Raw genomic sequence first — 5,733 nt, 5'->3', positions numbered from 1 at the left:
CGCTTGGGGGGGGGGGGGGGGGGGGGGGGGGGGGATAGTGGGGGAGAGAGGGGGAGAGAGAGAGAGAGAGAGAGAGAAAGAGCTCTGTAAGGCAGAGAGAGAGAGAGAGAGCTCCGTAAGGCAGAGAGAGAGAGAGAGAGCTCCGTAAGGCAGAGAGAGAGAGAGAGAGAGAGCTCCGTAAGGCAGAGAGAGAGAGAGAGAGAAAGAGCTCCGTAAGGCAGAGAGAGAGAGAGAGAGAGAAAGAGCTCCGTAAGGCAGAGAGAGAGAGAGAGAGAGAGAAAGAGCTCCGTAAGGCAGAGAGAGAGAGAGAGAGCTCCGTAAGGCAGAGAGAGAGAGAGAGAGAAAGAGCTCCGTAAGGCAGAGAGAGAGAGAGAGAGAGAGCTCTGTAAGGCAGAGAGAGAGTGAGAAAGAGCTCCGTAAGGCAGAGAGAGAGAGAGAGAGATGCGAGAGAGAGAGAGAGAGCTCTGTAAGGCAGAGAGAGAGAGAGAGAGAGAGAGAGAGCTCTGTAAGGCAGAGAGAGAGATGCGAGAGAGAGAGAGAGAGAGAGAGAGAGAGTGAGAAAGAGCTCCGTAAGGCAGAGAGAGAGAGAGAGAGAGAGAGCTCTGTAAGGCAGAGAGAGAGATGCGAGAGAGAGAGAGAGAGAGAGAGTGAGAAAGAGCTCCGTAAGGCAGAGAGAGAGAGAGAAAGAGCTCCGTAAGGCAGAGAGAGAGAGAGAGAGAGATGCGAGAGAGAGAGAGAGCTCCGTAAGGCAGAGAGAGAGAGAGAGAGAGAGAGAGGTGAGAGAGAGAGAGAGAGAGAGAGAGAGAGAGAGAGAGAGAGAGACCCCTGCACATGTACCTTTAGTAAGAGCGTTTGTTTTGTTTCACACTGTACATCATTAAATTAACCAAAAAAAAAAAAAAAAGACAGAAGTGCTTTCTCCCTGCAGTGGACCTGAGTCACACCTCTCTCTCTCTCTCTCTCTCTCTCTCTCTCACCTCTCTCTCTCTCTCTCTCTCTTTCTCTCTCTCTCTCACCTCTCTCTCTCTCTCTCTCTCTCTCTTTCTCTCTTTCTCTCTCTCTCTCACTTCTCTCTCTCTCTCTCACCTCTCTCTCTCTCTCTCTCTCTTTCTCTCTCTCTCTCACCTCTCTCTCTCTCTCTCTCTCTCTCTCTCACTTCTCTCTCTCTCTCTCTCTCTCTCTCTCTCTCTCAGTATTATTAAATTTAAATGGTTACAATAACATGAAGTTGACTTTCATGAAAAAAAAACTTACGAGTTGAAAACATGTCACATTGGACTAATTTAAACACTGCCAGCATGATGAAGTGATTCTGATGAAGTGATGTGACGTTAGTTACGCCGCTAGCGCTACGCCATTATACGCTGTTAACGACTGTATTAATCACAAGTTAACGAGTGTTCATGTCAGCCATTGATGTTTATTACTATTTTGAAATGGCTCATTTAGGACCTCGTAACTGGCACAGACACCGTGGGCCGTATTTGTTTGTTTTATTCAGGTTTAGTGCAAGTTAAGTGCAGTGTATTTTCTTTAAAATAAACTTAAGCTTCTGTGATATTGTTTTAATTTCAGTTATATTGCTGCTTGTTTTTACTTCATCAAATACTCCTAAGTGTCTTCTTTTAAAAGAGACCATGTACAGTATGTAGTGGAAGCTTCATTACCGAGTCAAATTCTGTGTGTGTGTGTGTGTGTGTGTGTGTGTGAGAGAGAGAGCACACTTGGCAATAAAGCTGTTTCTGATTCTGAATTGTAATCATCAATCAGATTTGTTATTTGTTATTTATTATCACCAGTTATTTACTTCATATTTATGTTCATGTTTATCAGTATTTATGTGATATGATAGTAAATACGAGCTTATGGACCTGGACCAGGCCCGCAAGAGGGAACAAAACGACATGAACGCTAGGGTTCTGACAAAACCCTAAGGACACTTTCGCACTGATTAATCCATTTGCCAAGTTTGAATAAGAATTCTTTTCATTTGCTTGCTGTTTGGCTTGGTTTAGTTTTGCACTGCGCATAATAAAATGAACCAAAAAGCAAAAGAAAAAAAAAATGGTGAGGGGTATGTAGAGCTGAAAATATACTTGTGAAGAGACACCTTGCCTTGTTAGATGCGTGAGGTGGAAAAAAAACATGGACGCCTCCATGAATCATAAAAAGCTGCTTTAACTGCACTTCTACAGTTAGCGGCCCGAGTGGCTAACGGATCTGTTCTACTATAGTGAACTTCAAACGTTCATACAACAAGTACTCAGGTACTTTCTTCTTCCCATCACTGTATACTGAGTATGTCAACGTTTGACCTTGTGAAGGGATTTCCCAGGCCATCACACACACACACACACACACACATATATACTTAAAAACAATGTTCCAGCTCTCATTCAGTTGACATTTAGAAAGCACCCTGTTTTGGATAAAAGCGAATCATGGTGCGTTGATAATACCGTGGACAGAATCGTATATTACCATGTGAAGGATTGATCATTCCTCAGATCACACTTAGCAATTTCATCTGAACTTTGTTCCATCACCTTCTGAATCATCTGAGGCTGCAGATGCACCTCCATCCTGCACCGATGAAAGGGCACGACACGCACGACTATCAGCACTGTCACAGCTTAGCTTGTTGTTTCACTACTGTTATGAGTGAGTTCAGAACACTGAGTTGAAATCTTTAAATCAATTAACTGATTAGATAAAGAAATTCTAGTGAACTTTGCCTCTCCACTGACTCATGGGATATCTGTGTCTCTTGTGTGTGATCTTTTCCACACTAACCGAGCACCATTTACCATTTTATCTCCATGATCTCCATATGATTTCAGAATTTGTATTTTCCTGAAATGATTGCATGTTTTGGCACTTGGGAGGGTGCTCTGTGCTGTGTGAGACCTTTAAATCTTCCGCATTCTTTCCATCGTTCCTCTTGACTAGCTTACATACATAACCCACACACAGTCCTCCTCTCTGCATGCTCCAGTGAGCCAAACAACGAGCACATCCACGCATACATGCCCACATCTTTCCTGAACGTGTAGTCTGTGTTAGTCATGATCACTCGCAGATTCTGATCCAACGTCTGTGCGCGTTTGCTGGTTATGTTTAAAAAAGTAAAATCCCTGTTGCTTTGTCTTATTTTATTTGCATCAAGGCATTAAGATTCTGGTTTTTCCTCCTCCTTATGGCACTCCTGATAGACCCTCAACCCATCATATGGTGTTATTTTTATTCACATGTTAATATATATGTTGTGAATTTTCATTTAATTATAATTAATGAGATCAGAATCAGTTTTATTGGCCAAGTATGTCTGAACTCAGAAGCAGTGTGACTCAGTTCCCTGTAGCTGTTAGCAGCGATAACGGATGTAACTGTGTACAACTGAGGGTGCAAATTGGAAATACAATAAATATTTATAATAAATAAATGCACAGGGTATTAAAACATCAATTTATTGTGCAGTAGGAAAAGAAAAAGGTGCACGAGGTGCTTAGTGATCTCAGTGATTCCATACTGAAGACTGAAAATGTCCTTTAAGACCCATGTTCATTATTGGGAAGAAACTGTTGTTGTGCCTGGTCACTTTGATTCGCCAGAAGGAAGAAGTTCAGATATATGAAGCGTCTGGAATGTGACGTATCGGCAGTGATTTTCATTTACCCATTTCCTGACGCGGGAACAGTACAGGTCCTGGAGAGAGGGCAGGTTTGTGCCAGTGATTCTTTCATTGGATTTATGGAGCAGCACCTACAGGAAGAGTTTTCAGTTTTTCACCAGATCACAACCATGACTCTGATTAGGCCAGTAATGGACTTGTAAAAGGATGGTCAGTTCACTGTAATAGTTTAATAATAATAATAATAATAATCATGTGATAAGCTATTAAGTAAACTTTTAAAAAGTACAGATGACAAACAACTTTGGAAAAAAAACTGTGTGCTGCCCTCAATTGTTTTTGCTTGTTACCCAGCTGTGATGTGTCTGCAGTATATGATGTGCATCTGAACAGTCCCTTTTAAACACATCTATCTACTGATACCTACTGATAAACACACGTAATTGCACATAATGAAGTGTTTACTTTTCAGACAGGCAGAAAATATTGAGGCAGTTTGCAAATGTGCCAAAATTTACTGTCTATAACAACATTTTTGCCTTATTTTATACAATTTTATATGAGTTCTTAAACATCTTAAAATGGTTATTGATAAGACTTTGATCAAAGTAAAAATGCAGCATAACCATCAATGTGTTTTTATTGTTGTCTCCTTGTTTGAGTTACCTTCCTTTATCACTGTAGCTTATAGAACAAGACTTTTTTTTTTTTTTAATTTTTTTAACATTTCTTGTGAATTTTGCGGCTCTTGTAACACTCTAGCCTGAAGCTGCCTGCCTTAGAAATAGGTTTATTTTTCTTTAAAAGTGTTCTTAGCTTCCTGAAAGGGTTCCTCTTGTCCCTTGCGAGAGAAATACTCTGCTGTAGGGTTCAACAGAGGACCATAGGGTTACCCCGAGGAAGTGACGAAGGTTGTGAGGTCAGATCTTAGCACCGTCAAGCTATCGTAGCTACAGAGGCGAATTTAGTACTAGGCAAAAGGTAGGTACCCGCTTTGGGCCCCCAGAAGCCAAGGGCCCTATTTTTTTAGTACAAACTTTGTTATAGATGTTTATTTTCTGACTTCTACATTATTGATTCAGTACAAAAGCATTTTAGTTTCCAAACATTAGTTTTCCAGCACAAAATGAAACGTTACAGAAAAATGTTTGTATGTCAGTAAAGAAAGCAGCAGATTCCATAAGAGACACTTTTCAGATAAAAACAGAATGAAGGCTGCTGGGTTTCGCTGCAGAAATAAGAAGCGAGTCGACAGTCAAAGTCTCCAGAAGAACTGTGGCTGCTTCTGCAAGATGCTCAGTAACACTTCCAGCTCATTTCCTTATAAAACTGCACACACTGCACCTCAGATACTGCTTTATTTATTTAAAGTGAAGGATCGTCACATTAAATACTGACTTTGTTTCATTTATTACAGTTTACTGCTCTTTATAGTGTTTTTTTTAAATGTAGAAACATTTAATTTCATCATTTTTGAAGGCATCTTTACTCTACAGCATTTCTTTGCATGTGCCTAAGACTTTTGCACAGAACTGTATATATATATATATATATATATTTTTTTTTTAATGCAAATGCTCAGCTGCATCCTTTCTCTTAACTGTAAATAGCTTGTAAATCATCAGCCATATAAACACACACACACACACACACACACACACACACATATACACACATATATATATTATATATGTATATATATAGAGAGAGATGAGAAGGACAACTGGAGAATTCTTAACAGTTGAAATTTACATCTCTTTCCCCTCCAAGCACATAAAATACATTACTGCTTTACACCAGCTCCTGCTATGCACTGTTCAGCCCGGGACTCAGCCCTTGAAAACCCATTGTCTTGTTGTTTTCTCTGCATTTATGGGCATTAATTTAAAATCTTTAAGCGCTGCTGTGTCCCAAACGGCGCTGTGAGCTCTGCGGTTGTCCTGCAATACAGCAAAACCACATACTTCTCGAGTATTTCGGTCACAACATGAAGTTCCAGTGAAATGTTAACTACAGATGGCGCTCCCACATCTGTCTGAACAACGACAGCGAAAGTGGGCGGGGCATGAGACGCGTCCGACGGAGTTGAGGACAGAAGCCAC

Source organism: Pangasianodon hypophthalmus, chromosome 1, assembly GCF_027358585.1.
Source record: "Pangasianodon hypophthalmus isolate fPanHyp1 chromosome 1, fPanHyp1.pri, whole genome shotgun sequence".
NCBI lineage: Eukaryota > Metazoa > Chordata > Actinopteri > Siluriformes > Pangasiidae > Pangasianodon > Pangasianodon hypophthalmus.
The sequence above is the reverse complement of the archived record's forward strand: the minus strand, read 5'-3'. Positions refer to the sequence as shown.